The sequence below is a fragment of the Lactuca saligna genome, chromosome 9 (assembly GCF_052625555.1).
Source record: "Lactuca saligna cultivar CGN05327 chromosome 9, ASM5262555v1, whole genome shotgun sequence".
NCBI classification, from domain to species: Eukaryota; Viridiplantae; Streptophyta; class Magnoliopsida; order Asterales; family Asteraceae; genus Lactuca; species Lactuca saligna.
This window is the reverse complement of record NC_136425.1, coordinates 107403472-107424296: the sequence shown is the minus strand read 5'-3', so window position 1 is coordinate 107424296 and position 20825 is coordinate 107403472.

Below are 20825 nucleotides of genomic sequence, written 5' to 3'. Positions count from 1 at the left end.
TAAGGTTAATTTCAATTATATAGATGCATATTAGGGTTTCTCTTTTGTATGAAAGTTTTCATATTCAACTAGTGAAAACCTAGATCCAAAGCATTAGGGTTGCATGAACACATAAGATTTGTAGGTATGCTAAAAACCCATCGATATTTGTGACATACCCAAATTCACCGTCATTTTAAAATTTTTATTTACGTTTATTTTAAAAACAGAGTATCCTTTTTGAAAAATACTATTACGGAATTTGTTCCCAGAAAACAAGATAAAAATGTTATCTAAACATTTTTGAAGAAATGTATTTTATTTATATTAAAACATTGGGATCTCATCGTCAATACAAAAACATACGCATAAAAAAAATATTACAAGCCTTACAGTAATTACACTAGTTGCTTAATACTCATTGAATCTCTAAACAGGATGTATATTTCGTATATCTACGTGTGATAAAATAAATTGAGTGGGTCAGGTTGGGAAACTTGGTGAGTACATAGGGATTTCAATGCCATAATGTTATAATATATATATATATATATATATATATATATATATATATATATATATATATATATATTAGAACTCATAATATACAATTTCACCTCATATAAGCAATTTTACCCCACTTCGTCGATCGTCATAATGACATGATCCATGGATTTCAATCCCATAATGTTATAATATATATATATATATATATATATATATATATATATATATATATATATATATATATATATATTAGAACTCATAATATACAATTTCACCTCATGTAAGCAATTTCACCCCACTTCGTCAATCGTCACAATGACATGATCCATGCTCTTGAATCTAAAATTAACATCTTTACCTAATCCATACTCTCAGAATCAGGTATGTCTAATCCATGCTCTCGAATCAATGACGAATAATTATTCCCACTCCATACTCTCGAATTAGGGACAAATGAGTGTGTCACATCCATGGTCTGGATTAATGACAAATTTTAAAGTTCTACTCTCTGTGTATATCTTACTCAAACTCATAAGAAGATACTACACAATATTCCTCATAATTAATTTAGGTTTACTCTGTATCCTAAATCATCATATATTTTCAGATATGCTCTTAACACATATTTAAGGCAGCATCAAACATTTCACACATAAATACATATTTAATACTTTAATTAATAATTGTATTAAAATGTTGTTCATGAAAGGGGTTATACACTCACTTGATAAAGTGACAACTCAAAACTTGGATAGTGGTTCGCTTCCTGCAACTATCTTTTCCTTTGACAAAACCTAGTATTATTATCACTCTTTTTATTCTAATATTTATTGCAACTAATAATTAGTCTAGATTCATCATTAACTCAAAGTCTAATTTCATGATCTATTAAGTAAGGAACAACTAGGAAGGATCATATTGTAGGTAGGGTCTGCTTGGTATACGAAGTATATTGTTTGGAAATCACACTTTAAACACCTCATCAAATCACAACCTAGACATTATCCCCATAAGAATATCAATCAGTATAACGACTTAGAATCACTAATAAACCCTGTTTATAGGTTCATAATAATGATCATGAACTTAAACATAAGTTATACTTAAAGTATGGTAAGCACAACTCACTTACAAGGGGGGTTTAGCAAGGAACCGGGATCTACAGGGGCAGGACTTCTGAGTCGAAAGCTCTTCTTCTCAGGGCCTTCAGGCACACCAGGACTAGCAACTAACACCTAGGAGGTTCTAGGGAAAGGCTTAAAGGGTATGGGCGTGTTTGGGAGAGAATGGGTGAGAAAGGTGTGAAGAATGGAGTGATTTGCGCCTTCTATTTATAGGTTGTCTGAGGGTTGAATGTGGGGAATTCAAGAGCTAAATGTTGGGTGTTCGCTTGCCACATGTCGCCATCTCGTTCCAAGCCTTGGGAAAGAAGGTGTGGCCCAGATCACGCCATGTGTCGCTAGCAAATTTAGCCCAAAATTAATTATCTTCTATAATTCGTAACTTTCGCATACGGGCTCTGTTTTGGACGGTCATTATATCCACACTTAGGTATTGACGAGATCAAGAACATTCGTTTAGACTATGTCGGCTAATTTTGAATTTATTTATAAAGTTATATTTTAACAGACTTAGACAGTTAAAGTCCGTTAAAAATTGATAACTTTGTCATCCGACATCCGTTTTCGACTATCTTTATATTGTTGAGCTCTTATTAACAAGATCTTTGGTTCTTGTTTAGGTTGTGTCGGCTAAAACTCGATCAATCTATAATTCGATTTTCGTATGTATACTATTATGCAAAATCTTAGAAAATTCATAACTTCCTCAAATGAAGTCAGATTGGACGTTCTCTATATGCATTCTCTCGATTTAACATATACTACAACTTTTTTTTTAGATCGCTAAGGTTCAAAAGTATTTTGTTAAAAATTTACTTTTAATGATACCTTGAGCCATGTCGATTTTATCGCAAAACTTCTATGTGTCATAACTTCTTCGTTATAAGTTGGATTTCAGCGTTCTTTATATGTACAAAATCCTTGTGATATATACTATACTTTGGTTGAGATTATTTATTCTAAATAATCTTCTATAAAAAAAGTCATTTTAACGGTTATTATCTCTAAATTAATTAGCCCGAATCTACGAGCATTACAATTATCTCCCCCATAGGATGATTTCATCCCGAAATCATCAACGAGATAGGGCTTGTATAATGACTCCATATGTTATCTCTTCATCCAAGCTAATAATCGTAACTCTTAAGTCCTTTTAAACGAGTATCTAACTCTTGAACTTCCTGGCTGCTGAGAGTGCTTAATCTGGCACCCGCTCTTCATACTATGTTCGTCTTACAATCGTAACCTTCAAGTTACAAACCTGATCTTCATTGGAGACCCTTGCTCCTTCATAAACAGACTTAACTTAAGATAAGTTATTTACTTTGATTATCGTAACATACCAATGGGTCATGTTCTAATGACCACTCATCATATGATGCAACGACTTAGACTTAGGTCTTTTTGAGTTAGATTCTAGAATGGATGATACCTTCCTTCATGTTCTAATGTGATATAATAAAATTATAGCTTGTAGCACTTCTAGCTATAAGCTTCTTATTTTAACGACGATCGTGATACTTCTATTGATCGCTTTAATTATCTTTCACATCAATATTTTGGCTTAAGTCAGATGTTACATCGAACTTGGTTCTTTCAACCATGTAAAAAACTTATCTTAGTCAAACTCAATTTGATATGACCACTAGGGTAGGAATATCAATCATTTGCTTAGTCATTACCAAAACAATGATAACGATAGATATGAACAAAACATAATCAGTTAGTAGTGCCTTGTTAACCTTGTGACTTTCCTTAATCCAAGTGCGAGTCATGTGCTTCCGGTAGTATAGGCCTCTACCACCTTTCAGACCTACTCATATGCATCCCAAGTATTGCCTCTCAATTCTCTAAGTCACCATACAAGAATTTGACATAGTCATTTGACACGCTGGATAACATAATGATGGTTTATATTATTTCTTGAAACGATTACAATGATATTCAAGTTCACCTTATAATATGCCTCTTATATTAGGCTACACCACATGATACTATCTATATAGCTACTTTATAGATCCTTACTACTAGTTCCTTGTATTATTACCTACTTCATTAAGGATAATCTAGAATGCTCTTGCCTTTGGCTTCAGTGGTACATTTGGCTTTGTATCTCCTTCCCTATTTGGGAAGTCTTGCTTGAAGTGTCCTTCTTCACCACACTTAAAGTAGACTTCTCTCTAGGTCGTGCATTCACTGGCATAATGACCAATCTTCCCACATTTGAAGAACGTCATTTCTTTAGATCATTTCACAACGTGTTTCCTTTTGCACTTGTCATGTCATTTTTCTTCATTACTATCCCCGTACCTTTTTTTTGTTGTGGTCAGACTTCAGGAACCTATTTTTCTTGTTGGATCTTGAAGATCCCTCAAAATTCCTCTTTGCCCTTACCTCAGTTCCTTACAGTCCCTTTTCCCTAAGTTGGGACTCCATATTCTTGGCTGCTCTAATGGTAGTCTTCAAAGTAGTTTCCAGTTTTATAGGTGCACCAAAGTCTACTGGCAATCTATTAGTAAACCTATCTATCTTGGAGAGCTAAGTAGGAACCAAGTATGGGAATAGCTTCATCTTCTCAGTGAATATGGTGGCGTGCTCATCAACACTCATCTTCTCTTTCTTTAGGTTCTGAAACTCATCGTTTAGGTCTATCATGATCTTTCTCTGAGTAGTATTACATTGTCAACTACTCCATGAATGCTTCCCAAGACATCTGCATGGCTTCTCCCCATGGCACTCTATCTGCCAACAAATTCCACCAATTTAAACCTTTGTTCTTTAGTTGTCTGACTACAAAGATGGTCTTTTGCCTATTGTTGAACTTGCAGCTTTCAAATACCATTTCCATCTCGGAGATCCAGTTCATAATTTCCACTGGCTTTGGGCTTCCTGAAAGACATGGTGTTTTGGCTCCCAAGAAGTTCTTATACATGTTCCTATCCCTGTCAATCCCTATGTAGATTCCCAATCTAATGATCCAAACCAGTGACCAAAACAAACACAAACAATAATGAAGAAGAAGAAGAAGATTATCAAGCAATGCACACGTTTATTAGCAAAAACGTCTGGTACACCTTGAGATACACATAGTTGACCGCAAAACCATCTGGATACGTCACATCACTCTGACAGACTTTGACACTATTTATAGGGGTAGGATGGCCGTGAACGGAGTTCACGGCGAAACACACATTTACGGTCGTAAACTAGTTCATGATCGTGAACACCAACTCAACCGTAAATAGACACAAACACATATATTACAAGATCAAGATCCTATAAGACTTATAAAAATGATTGCCTACCCCAAACCATTGATTTATGACCTATCAATCTCCCCCTTGGTTTGTGGCTAGCATGAGCTTAGTCATCATTTATCTTGGATTCTCCAGAAGCCTCACATCTGATTTTCCCATTGCTCCCATCCAGAGCCTATTGTTAATTATCTTTGCAACCATTCCAGTGATCTCCTTAGCAGTTGCCTCCAAGATCTCCGTTTTGAAAATTATTTGATGTTTTACCAAGGTGTAAATATCTCTTTCCCTGAACCTTAGAAGATCTTTAGCTTCAACAAGTCGAAGGACAGTGTCTCTGTCTGAAAACTTAATTGCTACAGTGGCAGTGGCCTCATCAAAATCCCTGAATTCCATCCGATCAATATTTTCATCTTCAAAATATTGAGGAATTGGAATTTGTTTTAGCTGTTTAGTAGCGGGCCACAAAACTATCTTCATGGGCTCATTGGTCTGAGGATCGAGCACATCCTTGTCTTTTCTAATTAGAGATCCTATAGTCATCATCCCAGAGAAATTTTCTTTGACTTGTCTCTCCAAAAAGAGTTTGAAATTTGTAGACTTAGAATTCTTGGAGGGATTGTAGAATGGAGCATTTGAAAGCTCTGAAAGATTGATTTTTGTCTAAGAACAAAAATCTTGGGTATCCTTGTAGTACTTTGCTCGGACATGATTCCTTTTTACCACCCACATATTCAAATCAACATTATATCCCCACATTTTAATTCCTCATCTATTGCCAAATATATCACCGAACTTCCAGTTTTGAAGATCAGTCACTGTAAACTGAGGCTGGTCTCCACTACGGTTCTCATCAGAGTTCCTCATGAAGAGTAATCCTTGTTTGTTGTCAGCAGTGACCTTTCTCTTGGCTTGCTTGATAGTGATTCGTGGGTTGGCATTGACAAGTTCATCTTCGAATCGATCAACGATTGTTGCGGCTCTGGGAGGTGGTTCATCCACAGGGTTGTCATTTGGATGAGGCTGGACTGGGACACTGGGAAAATCTTCAGATGCTACAGGCTGTTCAACTGATGACTTGAACTTATCACCAACACTACTAGAAAAACAGTCTTTTACGACATGCAATGCGTGTCGTAAAACGCGTAGACGACGCGCAAATGCGCATCAAGAAAGACCCTGTCATAACGAGAGACGACGCGCTTTTGCGCTGTCATAACGAGAGACGATGCGCATTTACGACGCACATTTATGACACGCAATGTGTATCATTAAAACCTCTATCAAGAAAGGTCATGTCATAAATGAAAATGACACACATTTTTGTGAATCGTAAATTTAAATGTTTAAAAAATATATATATTTATATATTTATTAATTTTTAAATTAGATTTGCATTTGATGCCTCATAATAGAATTAAAATACCATGTACAAAAAAATACAATCCATTGCATAAAATTTAATGTCATACAATTCTATTTCTTACAATATATAAATTTACATTCATCTAATCTACTCTATGTTTCATACTAACAGTTGAAATGAAGAATGCAACACTTGCATTTGCAGCATCTTATCTCTTTCAGCTTGAACTTTCTTTTCCTCTTCTAACTCCAGAGCTATTCGTTTTCATCAACCCTGTAAACACAACACAAAATCACTTATCATCAACCTTGTAAACACAACACAAGACGTATCTCACTCAAGGTTGTTGGGCTGAAGATCATTTTTGTTGATTGCGTCTTTTGGGCTCGCTTAGCCTAAAGCTTTTTGTGTACCGGTTTGGGCCTGTCCAACCGGGAACCTTTTATGTTTTGTATATATGTTTACGCTTGCATGCATATTAGGTTAAGGTTTTAGAGATCTGAGAATAGCGATACATCTAGACGACAACAGGTTTCTTTGATCGTTCTTGTAACCTTCCAATCCTCTACAGTTGATGTTCTTAATCGAGCTCTTCTGAGGATTTTGTTTAATCATTCGACACGTTTGATTCTATCTTGTCTCGTTCTTATTATTGTGTTTTATTGTCTTTGTTTACTTACTTGTTCAAGATCTAATCGATCTTCATAGATTAAAAGATTGTTTAATCTCATCAATTGGTATCAGAGCGGGAGGCTGTGTAATTGATACACATCTTTTCTGTGAAAAAGATTTCCATTAGGGTTTTTCCGCAATCATCAATATTTATTGAGCCGTCATCTCTTTATTGACGTATCTTGATATTTATTACTTTGCCCTAATCTGCTTTATTACAAGTCTGATCTTTGAATAGGTTTTTACGATCATAATGGACGCGACACAATCAAACCTTATTAATATTTCCAACAGCATTGGTTCGACGACAAAGATTCCGATCTTATACACCCATGACTATGAAGTATGGGCACATCACTTCGAAGACTATGTTATTGGATCGGAGGAGAATGGGTATCTGATTTGGGAAGCCATCACCAATGGACCGTTTTCTCATTCTGCAACGTCCAGAATCATCAAGACTCAAAAAGAATACAATGATCTGCTAAAGGATGTGAAAGATATTGCACAAGATGAAAAGGATAAGTTCCAATGCAATATCAAGGCATTAAGATTGATCCGGTTCGCCCTTCAGTCCGATACATTCAGATTGGTTAGCTCATGCACGACGGCAAAGGATGTTTGGGATAGACTTCGCGAACTGTATTCTACAGACGAAGATCTTGAACATTCGATTCAAACTTTGCTTCTATCTGAGTTTGGAGAATTCAGGCAAGGGGTTGAAGAATCTGTGAACCAGACGTTTGATCGCTTCAATCATCTTCTCAGCAAGATGATCAAACACGATATTGAAAGGAAGCTCATCGAACAGAAGGTTACATTCCTGAATGGTCTGAGGTCTGAATGGAGAGAAGTAGTTTCCACAGTTAAAGCCCATGAGCAGTTTAAATCGTACTCTTTGGCGAAACTGGTGGGAATTCTCAAGTCTCAAGAGAAGATCGTGGTGCAAGAAAAGAACGTCGTTTCCAGTCTTGGTTCGTTGGCCCTCCTGTCAAAAAGTAAAGCTGTTATGGAGGATGAAGACCTCAACCTGGAAGAATATGATCTCACATCAGAGGATTATGCCTTGATGGTGTCCAATCCCAAAAGGTTCGTAAAGAAGAGATTCCCCAGCAACAAAAACCGAAACCGGCAGGGGAGTTACAGCTCCGAAAAGGTGATTAATGAACCGAAAGCTGAGGAGCACAAGAAGGAACAGAAGGTGCATGCCGACTCTGGAGTGAGCTGTTTCTATTGTGGTGGAAAAAATCATTATGCTAAGGACGGTGTCCTTAAGAAAATGGCTGAAAAAGATGATGGGAATGACGAGGAAGCTGTGTTGCAGAAAAGATTGGATGAGTTGAGAAAGAAGAAGTCTGCTGCTAACCTGCCTATTAATGCTCTTATTGTGCAGGGTTCTGTTCTAGGTGATGAGTTCGGTAGCACGGAAGTTTGGTCTACCGACTCAGAAGACGAGGAAGTGAGGCAACCTACTCATGGAAAGGCCTACTTGTCTAAGGAAGAAAGAACTAAAAAACGTCAATACAAGACTATCTCATCTAGATAGTAGCTTAACTCAAACTTGGGTCACAAATTCTAACCTAACTGATCAATTGAGCAGGGCGGCGTCGAAGAGTGAGGAGCGGAGAATGTGGATAGAGTTAAAGGAGTCGGAATTAGTCAAAGTTAAAGATGAAAACATTTATTTGCAAAGAGACAATTTGAAATTGTTAAAACAACGAAATGTTTTCTGTTTAATTGCTAAACGTCTGTATTCTAATATTACTCAGCTTCACTTGGATTGTGAAATAGGCCAAAGGATTCATCGCCTGATCTTGCCCTTCCTAGAGTTTAAGGAAGATGAAATCGATGCCGAAGCCTATAATTGTGAGAGTGTGATATCATCTGATGATGTCAATCCAACCTACATGTATGGACTGGACAAAATTGAGTCCTTCATTAAATCCAAAGACCACAAGAACATGCTTAAAAATCTTTTGGATGAAAATGACAGACTTAAACTGAGAACCGAAACCATGAAAAAATTTGACTCTTTAAACGCCAACGTAAGCTCAGAAAACAAAATTGATGTTGAAAATGCATCTGAGCTTAACGAGGACGATAACATGAGCGAAATTTCTGTAGAGGACACGGTTGACTGCTCAGAATTTATTAAAACCGAGCCTGAAAATCACAAGAATCTAATTTCTGAAAATTCAGTGGAGTTCGCTCGGTTGTCCCATCAAAAGTCCCCAAAATTAGTTGAGAAAGCTGTTGTGTATCAAAAGGTCAGGACCACTCCAAATCAAGTATACAAGGTAACAGGAGTAACCGAACATCAAACAGCTGAACTTGTAGCCATTGTAAATGAAGACAATGCTGATGGCTGTGATGAGTACTTCTGGGAAGCTCCAATTGATAATGCAGACGAAACCATTGGTTTATCTGAAAGAACTTCCTGGAAGAGCAAAGGAAGATACATACCTGAACCCTTGAATAAGCCGAACAACTTCGATGAGCCGAGCACCAGTGGTACAAAAGATATTCCTCAGAAGAATGATCACTCGGCAAAAGAAGACATTTCCTCGGCTCCTTCAGCTCAAAGTAAAACTCCTGCAGTTCAAAAGGAACCAGCCAAGGAGTCACCAAAAACGAAAGCAAATGTTCATCATCAACCTTCTCAGATGAGGAATAGGAAGATAGAAAGGAACAATAGATACAGGAAGAATCTTTTTAAAAGGAAACAATTCTGGCATTCCCAGAATGCATATTTCTCTCATCAAGACAAGAATCTAAAGGTTGAAAACAATCCTGAAGGAAAGCTTGAAAGTCACAAAAACCGAAAGCCAAGGTTCGGTTCACAAGAAGATATCAACCGAAAGCCAAGGTTCGGTTCACAAGAAGATATCAACCGAAAGCCAAGGTTCGGTTCACAAGAAGATATCAATCGAAGGCAAAAATTCGGTTCTAAAAAGGACTTCAACCGAAACCAAAGGTTCGGTTCCAAGGACAGTCCCAACCGAACGCAAAGGTTCGGTTCTGAAGTCAAAAGAGAACAAAACTCTAAGGTCATTCCCTCCAATGATCAAAAGCAAAAGGATCACCTAGAGTCTCGAGCCCGGAACTTCTCTCAATCCAAACCCTCCTGTTCAAATTCTTCTCGTTCTTCTAATTCCTCTTCTCAGTCTCATAATTCTTCTCCTCCCACCGATTCGTCTCCATCTTACTCTAAAGCTAATTTCTCTTGTTTTCAAAAATCTCATTCGTCAACTAAGCAAAAGTGGAAGAAAAAGGTCAATGAATCCCAACCAGAATCCAAACCTAATTCACCCAATCCTAACAAAATAAAGGTTTACACCATTAAAGAAAAGATAAAACAACTCTTGTAAAACGAACTTATCTTGTTGATGTCTCTCTTATTGTTCCCGTTCCCATGCAAAGCTCACGTGGACCCAAGAAATTTTGGGTTCCTAAATCTGTCTAATTTTTGCAGGTTATAAGTGACGAGCAGTTCGACGAAGAATGGTACATCGATAGTGGCTGCTCACGTCACATGACAGGGAGGAAAGAGGAGCTTAGGGAATACAGATCTCTTGCAAATGGTGGCAACGTCAATTTTGGAAACAATTCATTCGGCACCATAAAGGGATACGGGATGATAACCAATGGGGACTTCACTATAAGGAAGGTGGCTTATATAGAAGGACTCCAACACAATCTCATTAGTGTATCTCAGCTTGTTGGAGGTACAGGTCTCAAAGTCTCGTTCGATGATGAAGGTTCTGAAATCATAGAGAAAAAGTCAAAGAAAGTGATTCTCAAGTCAGAGCGAAAGGGTGAAATGTTTCCCTTAAACCTTAAACCCATCAAAGGAAACCCAGCTATATGCTTGTTGTCAAAAGCTCAAAGCGACGAAAGTTGGTTGTGGCACCGAAGATTATCTCATCTTAATTTTAAAGATATCAACCGTCTTGTTACTGGAGGTCATGTTAGGGGCCTTCCATTGCTCAAGTTCGACAGGGATCATCTGTGCGCTGCATGCGAAATGGGGAAGCAGAGTCGTCAAAGTCATCCATCTATAATCAACACAAAAGTTGTTGAACCACTCGAATTACTTCATATCGATTTGTGTGGTCCTTCATCTATCGAAAGCATCGGTGGTAGCAAGTATATTCTTGTTATTGTTGATGACTTTTCACGATTTACATGGGTGTTCTTTCTAAAGCTCAAATCTGAAGCGACTCAAAAGCTGAAAGTGTTTATCAAGCAAATTGAAGTACAGCTTAAGAAGGTTGTTCGCAACATCAGAAGCGACAATGGTCTCGAATTCAAGAACAGGGAGTTTGAAGAGTTTCTTGCAGAAAAGGGAATAAGTCACAATTTCTCAGCTCCCTACACACCACAACAGAATGGAATAGTCGAAAGACGAAACCGATCTTTGTGTGAAGCTGCCCGAACCATGCTAAGTTTCGCTTCCTTACCTCTTTATTTTTGGGCTGACGCTATTTCAGCTGCTTGTTTTACACAGAACAGGTCATATCTCAACAAGAGGTTCACGCTAACTCCATATGAGATACTGAACAACAGAAAGCCAAATGTGAAATTTTTCCATGTGTTCGGCTCAAGGTGTTTCATCTTTAATTCTAAAGAACAACGCAACAAGTTTGATGTCAAAGCCGACGAGGGAATATTTCTGGGTTACTTGCTCACATCCAAGGCATACAGGGTCCTAAACAAGCGTTCGAGAAAGATTGAAGAGACATATTATGTGACCTTTGACGACTCCTATGTCAAGAAGCTATAGGCCAAAGAAGACACCGCAGGGGAAATCTTTCCTCTAACTGGCCAAATCACAGTCTCGATCGCCAATTTATACGAGAAATTTCTGGAGCTCTTTGACGAACCAGAGAAAGGTTCACTCTCCGAAGCAGGTGCAGCAGACAACAAAGTTGATCACATGAAGCAGATTGTCGAAGATGCTGCAAGAAGAATGCATGAAGGAGAATCAACCTCTGACAACTCTCCATCCAACAACGCTCAAGTCGAGGGGGAGCCAAGCGCTCAAGTCGAGGGGGAGCCAAGCTCACAAGTCGAGGGGGAGCCAAGCTCACAAGTCGAGGGGGAGCCAAGCTCACAAGTCGAGGGGGAGCCAAGCTCACAAGTCGAGGGGGAGACAAGCTCACAAGTCCAGGGGAAGCCAAATTCTAAATCTTCAACCGAAGGTCCTTCATCAACCGAAGAGGCCTCAACACCAGGAAGCTCAGTACCACAAGAAACACCTGAACCTCATGTTTTTCAAAGCTCATCAATTGAGGGGGAACATAATGATATGACGCTCGGTTACGATAGCCAATCTGAGCCAGAAGAAATAATTAATGCTGAACTAGACCCAACCTTTGATCTGAATTACCCTCCTCTTATCAAATGGACCAGAGATCATCCTGTCTCTCAAGTAGTTGGAGATGTCTCTGAAAAGGTCCTGACCCGATCACAACTGAAAGCAAAACAGACTTCCTTATTTTCAAAGGTTGAGTTTTGCATGTTCAACTCATTCGTATCAAAAGTTGAACCAAAGACAGTTAATACTGCCCTCGATCACTCTGATTGGGTTCAAGCAATGCAAGACAAGCTGAACGAATTTGAAAGGAACAAAGTCTGGCGCCTCATTCCAACTCCTCCAGATGCTTCGGTCGTTGGTCTCAAATGGGTATTTAGGAACAAAATGGACAAGGAAGGTAATGTTATACGGAACAAGGCTCGTCTGGTGGTAAAGGGATATTGTCAGGAGGAAGGGATAGACTATGAAGAGACTTTCGCTCCAGTAACTCGGCTAGAATCTGTTAGAATATTTCTGGCTTATGCTGCTCACAAGAACTTTGAGGTTTTCCAAATGGACGTCAAGTGTGCATTTCTCAATGGAGAACTCGAAGAAACAGTGTACGTGGAGCAACCTCCTGGGTTCGTGAACGAATAGCATCCAAATCATTGCTATATTCTGGATAAAGCTGTGTACGGCCTTAAACAAGCTCCGAGAGCCTGGTATGAAACGCTTACAAAATTTTTAAAGATGTCTAAATTCAAACAAGGTTCGGTTGACCCAACCTTCTTTCGCAAAAAGGAAGGTAACCACCTTATGATAGTTCAAATTTATGTCGATGACATCATCTTTGGCTCCACGAATCCCAGCTTAACGGCTGAATTCAGAAAGCTGATGGAGACTAAGTTTGAAATGAGCTCAATGGGTCCAATTAACTTTTTCCTTGGTTTAAACATAAGACAGGGACCCGAAGGCATCTTTATTAATCAGGAAGCTTACACGAAGACTCTCTTAGCAAAGTTTGGAATGATGGGAGACTCAAAAGTCAAAGTCCCAATGGCATTCGGCACCAAGCTTACCCCATCCCTAGACAAACCGGCTGTTGATATCACGCTCTATCGTCAAATGATTGGCTCATTAATGTATCTAACCGCTAGCAGACCTGATATCATGTTTTCTGTTTGTTACTGTGCTCGATTTCAGGCAAACCCACGCGAACCTCACATGCTTGTAGTGAAGAACATCCTACGCTACCTCAAGCGAACCACCTCCTTAGGTCTATGGTATCCATCCAACTCAGGCTTCTTTGTTCAAGCCTATTCTGATGCTGACCTTGGAGGATGTGGACTTGACCGTAAAAGCACAACTGGTGGCTATCAATTTCTTGACGGGAAGTTAGTCAGCTGGCAATCCAAGAAACAAACGTGTGTATCGCTATCTACTGCCGAAGCGGAATACATTGCAGCTGCATCATGCACGTCACAAGTGATTTGGATCCAAAGTCAACTTCGAGACTACGGACTCAATATGAAGAAGATCCCACTATATTGTGACTCTGAAAGTGCAATTAGGATCTGTCATAACCCAGTGCAACACTCCAAAACCAAACACATAGCACTGAGGTATCACTTCATCAAAGATCACGTGGAAGATGGAAACGTCGAAGTTCACTTCGTAAGAACCACTGATCAACTGGCTGACGTCTTTACAAAAGCTCTTCCTGAAGCATCATTCAATAAAATCTTGCAAGGACTAGGTATGATGGAATCGGAGTCAGTACCTCACGCTACCTCTCAAACTCAAACATAAGAACCGAAACCAACCGAACGTTCGGGTTCGGTTCAACTATCTGACCCACTCACTTCTTCAAAGATAGTTTTTCAATGTTGTATAATTCTTGTACAATTCTGTTTTTCCTCGTTTGTTTATAAATAAATAAAAAAAAAAAAAAAATTCTTGTTTTCCTTCATTCCCAGGTTTTTCAAAATTTTCTAGAACCGAAACCAACCAAAGGTTCGGGTTCGGTTTTTCAAAATTTTCTAGAACCGAAACCAACCAAAGGTTCGGGTTCGGTTTTTCAAAATTTTCTAGAACCGAAACCAACCAAAGGTTCGGGTTCGGTTTTTCAGAATTTTCTAGAACCGAAATCAACCGAAGGTTCGGGTTCGGTTTTTCAAAACTTTTCTCAACCGAAATCAACCGAAGGTTCGGGTTCGGTTTTTCAAAACTTTTCTCAACCGAAACCAACCGAAGGTTCGGGTTCGGTTTATCTCAAAAATTACAAAATTTTTTCTTGTGTGTTAGTGTTCGTTTATGGGGATGCATTTGATGAAATACCTAAATGTCCCTAGAAGCATGCTGCTGTATGTGTCTCAAGCCTCATAAGATTTTGAATAATGGCCTTCATGACCTGGTATACACAAACCTTGTCTTCCCAATACGGCCAATTCATTTATTCTAATCGTGAGCTACCTCACTTTTTTTCTCACATGAGTTAAGAGTTTCCTGCTTGGTCCTTCTTTTCGCAGTAGATGTACTTTGTTCTCTTACACCATCTCTTCATTACTTCTCCACTTCACTCATTCCATCATGGTAACCCTTGAGACTCTCAGAAATTACCACTGAGGTTTATGGTTACACAACATCTGTGTTTATGATCTTAGTATTGTGTCACTACGAACTAAGTGAAACCCAAAATTCCACACCTAACGAATTGACGGTGAACAATTAAATTGCTCAAGTTCTCACTAAAGAATTGATGAAAGTACCCTATTAAAATCTCCAATTTTATGTGATTGTTACAAACCCATAACATTTCTTCCCTTGGGATCTCGTTCTTATTTTTCTTTCTGAGATTTTATTTTCAAGCTAGTCGTTTTTAGCCTAATTAAAAGAAGCCTTTCAACATTTCTTTATAAATGGTTGATCGTAATTTCAACGGACATTCTTTTAAACCTTAAGTTCTTTCTTGTCCTGTGGCATTTAATGCGCGTGGTTAAACAGTAACGGCTTGTCCCTATGAAATGGCGCTTATTGGGCTGCGTGGTCCTAGGAACCTGACACTCTCTCTCCTACGTGATCATCGCACGTTCCAACTGTCATCCATAAGAGATTTGACCCGATTTTTCTCTCTCTTATCACCCACTATAAATAGCCCGTTACACCTCCTTTTACCTCTTTACCACTTTCAAAATTTCCGAAACGCAAACACTCCCATACAGTTTCCTGTTCATCATCTTCTTCTCACCTGCATCAATGGCTGACTCCTCTTTAGTTCATGCAACCTCACAAATTCTTCCCATTTGCCCACAGCAATGTTTGGTCATTGATCTTAACTCAAAGGCATACGACCCCTACATGTCGCCGGTCATAGAGTGCTTAAAGTATTCCCAACTCGTTCCAGCACTTTCCAGAATCGAATCGGTGCCGATGGCGGCCCTATCGCAGGTCTACGCGACTGCATATTACGACAAAGCTGTCGACCGGGTATTTTTCGAGATTGGAGACGACAAAACCTCCGTCTCTCGCCCGCGTTTCTGCTCTTTGCTCGGGTTTGCCACTGACCATTCCAGAGTTCATCCATAGTCGATATAGATTGGTCATCTGTACAACATGTTTTACAACATGGGATACACAGAAGTTCTTACCTCCGTTGCAAAATTCAAAAAGTCATGCTTGCCGCCACAATGGAACGGTTTATTTACAGTCCTTTTCAAGGGATTGTCGGAGAGAAGTTCAGGTTCAGATGGTGCAAGTCGTCTGTTCCTCACCATCATGTACGGAGTTTACAATGGGATCAACCTGGATTATGGGTTTGGTCATTGGCAACAACTTATTCAAAGCCTCTCTTCTTCATCCCGACACTCTGAAGTTTCGTTGGCCCGATTCTGGATACTGATAACTAAATGGGCCATGGACAGATTCGATGTTCCCACTGCTGAAGGTGCATCGATGTCTTCTGTTGGTACTTTCCATACCAAGAAGATCATCATCTCAGATGCATCAAAATTCTCCTTTATTGGCTCTATCCCGGAGTCAATGTATGGTGATGTGCCTTCGGATAGCAGGTTGATTCGGCAGCTCAAGGAGCTAAGGCCATCTGGTCCAAGGGATCTGACCCCGGATATGCTCAGGTCTATTCATGATGCAGATAAACCGGTGAGCAGGGGTAAAAAGGTAGAAAAAGGAAAGCAAGCCTCCAAAGCTTCAAAGGGACCTTCACCTAAAAAGAGGAAACAGCCGAAAGCCGCACCTTCCCCACCACCGAAGAAGAGGAAGACCCAACCGAAGCGAAAGCTTGTTATACCCTCTTCTTCAAGTGACTCTGAGGGTGAGAGTTCGGGTTCTGACGACTCTCAAGGGGATGCATCTCCTCAACGAGGCAATACACCACCTCGGTCCCCTACCCCAGAGATTGAACTACCCATTTCCCCAATTCCTTCCCCTCCACCAATTTTTACAACTACAACCGAATCACCACATGTAACCGAACCTCCTCAACCCAAAACCCACAAAACCGAAACTTCTCATACTCAACCACCAACCGAAACTATACCTTCACCCACTCAACCTGCTCCTACCAAACCCTCAACACCCCCAACCTCTCCACCCTCTTCATCTCATGGAAATGCATCTGAGGGTGAACAAACTTATCTTGGGGGAGAAAACATGATCTTTGATTCGGTCTACTATAGTCCGTTTCAAGTTCAAAGTGACGAGGAGGATGATGCTCCAGTAACCAAGAAACATCTCAAACAGCTCAACGAGAAGATTGACCTACTTCTCGCCTCATCGTCTAACCAACAGTCCACTTTGTCTGAAGCTGCCCTTCAGAAGATTGTTGATGCCTTCTCCAGGGCTCAACATGATTCAGCAGCCTCAGCAACTGCTGCCATTCAGGCATCTACCAGGGCATGTGAGGCAGCGACTGAAAAAGTCGATAAACTATTTTCTGATGCCTCTACCCTGCTGCAGTCCTTGCAGGAAAGTGCAGATGCCACAAAGGCATCTTTGGAACCAATTGTCCAACAATTGGTCAATTTTGTCTCATCGGAGTTGCCTTCGTTCGCAACTCTACGTCAAACCATACGCGACGACAACTCGGCATTTACTGCCTCCATTGATGCTCGCCTCGCCAAGCTACAAGCAGATCTGGCAACCGAGCGTTCGTTAATGGACGATCTGGCCATCAAAACAACTGCACTTGAGGTCAAGACAACACAACTCTCTCAATCCCAACAACAACTGGAAGATCTTCGATCTGAACGGGAGGTGGTCAAGACGTGTGTTTCGGATGTCCACGCTGTTATATCCAACATTCTGGAAGCACACGATCCCATCCTAAACTTTTCGGTGAGGCGTTCCCTTGCTGAAAAGCTCTCTCCAGCCATCGATCTTCTCAACAAAGTGAAGGCCTCCCAAGTTTTGTGTCCATTCCGAAACAAGGGGGAGATGAGAAGACAGGATCAAAACCACCTCCTTCCTCCAAAGCTACTCACACGACCGAACCATCTCCAACTGATCAAACTTTAGGTTCGGGTGTGAAGAACAAAGGAAAAAACATAGCTGAGGACGAAGATGAAGAAGGCGACAAGGAGACCATTGCTGACATTTTAAAACGAAAGAACAGTCGCAAGGTTGGTGAAGATGCCAGTCGTGTGGCGCGTGAGGCTGCCGAAGCCGAACGCAAACAAAAAGAAGCCCACGATCTCCTTGAGAGCCGAAAGACTCTCTTCCCTGCCTGGACCAGGGAACGCTTAATCAAAGAGGCCATTGAAACTCCCAGCATCTTATGGCTCGAGCCGGTTATATCGTTCGACTGCAGCAATTCTGTCGATTCGCAGTTCGATATGCCGCTGACTCGAAAGGCGTTCATCTTCCACGTCTTCTCTAACATCTTTGAAGTCCCTCACCCGAACGCTGAGCTTGACAGGGAGCTCATTGACTTCTATCTGGCGGCTGCTCGTCCACAATTCCTTACATGGAGCGCCCAGAAGATTGTCAACGTTCGGGTGCTAAAACCTTATACTGAGGGACGTTTTATAAACGTTCGATTCAAATTGATTCGGGGATCTGCAAAGACTGCTCATCTTATCTCCCTGGCAGATCTACCGAATCTAAATCCTCATGATTGGATCGTCCTGTATAATATCCTTTTGACTAATGAAGCTGAATATGGTCCCATTCTAGACCATGTCAAAAGGATGTTAATCTGCTACATCATGGAGGTTGCCCTAATGGATCAGGAGGTCGCCACAGTATTCAAGAAGAAACCCAAAATTGCTCCTGTGGGATCGGCCAGTGATCTCAATCAAATGCTATTGGGCAGGATCGACCCGAGACGCAACACAGTTATGTTCACTCGAGCGGAAGGACAGAAATGTCTCTTCGCTTTAGCTGACAAGCATCTTTACACCACAACCTGTTTGGAGCATGTGCTGTTCATTGTCAAACGGTGTAAAGAGAACTCGGCCGATGATGTCAAGTATTTTGAAGATATCATTAACTGGTACATCCGGTTTAGACAGACCATTCTTTCAATAACCAAATGTCTGTTTAGTACCGTGAAGAAGGTACCGGTTTCAGCTGCTGGCCCAAGTAATAAGTAAAGGTCTCGCTCCAAATTGATGCAAAGGGGGAGATTGTTGGGCTGAAGATCATTTTTGTTGATTGCGTCTTTTGGGCTCGCTTAGCCTAAAGCTTTTTGTGTACCGGTTTGGGCCTGTCCAACCGTGAACCTTTTATGTTTTGTATATATGTTTATGCTTGCATGCATATTAGGTTAAGGTTTTAGAGATCTGAGAATAGCGATACATCTAGACGACAACAGGTTTCTTTGATCGTTCTTGTAACCTTCCAATCCTCTACAGTTGATGTTCTTAATCGAGCTCTTCTGAGGATTTTGTTTAATCATTCGACACGTTTGATTCTATCTTGTCTCGTTCTTATTATTGTGTTTTATTGTCTTTGTTTACTTACTTGTTCAAGATCTAATCGATCTTCATAGATTAAAAGATTGTTTAATCTCATCAAAGGTATTTAAACACCTTGAAACATCTTTTTTTTTTTTTCAATTTCTACTAACTAAAACATGATTGAACATATATTTTTAATTTGCATAATCAACTAAAAAGAAGGCTTCATGCTATAACTATTGTATCTGCCACTTGCTTTCTATTTCCTGTAGCTATGTGGGACATGATTGTAGTAAGTTTAGCCATTTTCTGTTTGGGATTTTTTAAGCACCATTCTCTTTGGTGTAATATTAATATTTTATGTGGACAACATTGCAAAAGAAAGATATCCTAATTACTATTATTTATTTATTTATTTATATTTTATATAATATTAATAAATACATAAATAAATATCTTTCTAAAAAAGTTCCTTATGATGTTGGTTCATTCCAAGTTTCGTCCCTCTATTGGATGGGTTTACTTTTTGGCTGTTAGTTTTTTTTTTTCAAAAACGACCATTTTGCCCTTGGACCAAACCCAAAAAACAATTCAATATTTTCTTTATATTCATCAAATGCAAAATAAAAATATGTTACAAATCATACCTTGCATGGAGATTCCATAATAAATCTACCATCTTTTGAAACATAAGGTATTGTGCCTTATGAAAAGAATGTGACCTACAACAAATAGCTTCCAAAAATAAATATAAAATGTTTCCCAAACACAAATCTACAAATTTAAAATAAGCACACGAAAAGGGCTTAAACATAATATATTTTATATAATAAATAATTAAATAGTTAAATATTACCTTTGTTTATTGATTGAGTTGCTAATCTTTAGAGATAAATAATTATTTCAGCCTGATGTTGAAAAAGTAACTTTCCTGATTGAAGTCCAATATCTAAAATGAAAAGAGATAATAAAAAACGTTATTTGACTAAATTAAATATAATTTGTAAGAAAAAACTTGAAACACTTACTAAAACATCCTTTTGCATCATAACTTCCAACCCTAGTCCCCTGCTTTTAAAAATTTGATGAAAAAGAAGCAACTTGTAAATAAACTTAACATTTCTTTTAATCAATCTAATTTATTGTGTGACTTTGATATATATATATATATATATACACACACACACACACACACAATGATAAAACTTAACATTTCATTTACAGGTGAACAAGGGAATAAACTTAGATTGGTCGTCACAGTTGATAATAGCAATTGAAACAACAGGATTATGGTACTTTCATGAAGATTGCAGGGTGGGATAGATAGTTCACATAAACATGTAGCAGCCTAAAAACATTCCCTTAACCGAAGATTACGAACCTTTGGGTGACATCTAGATGGCCTAACAAAAGGGTAAAACAGGGAATTTAGATAGGTGATATCTGGAAATCATCCAAAAACATGATCCTCAACAATTGTCAAAAGTGAAACTCAAAACTTGATGAAGCAGAATGGTGGCTTGAGCTCTTATTTTGCAACTCTCTTGTCACATCTGGAAATCATCCCAACATCTATGGATTGGGATTCAACACTAAAATAATCAATCACCAAGAGATGCATGCAATACGAAGAGATGTTTTTTACACTCACAAAATGATCATCCATTCTCTCCATTGCTCTAATTGCTGCAATTTAATATCATTCCTATCCCAGCA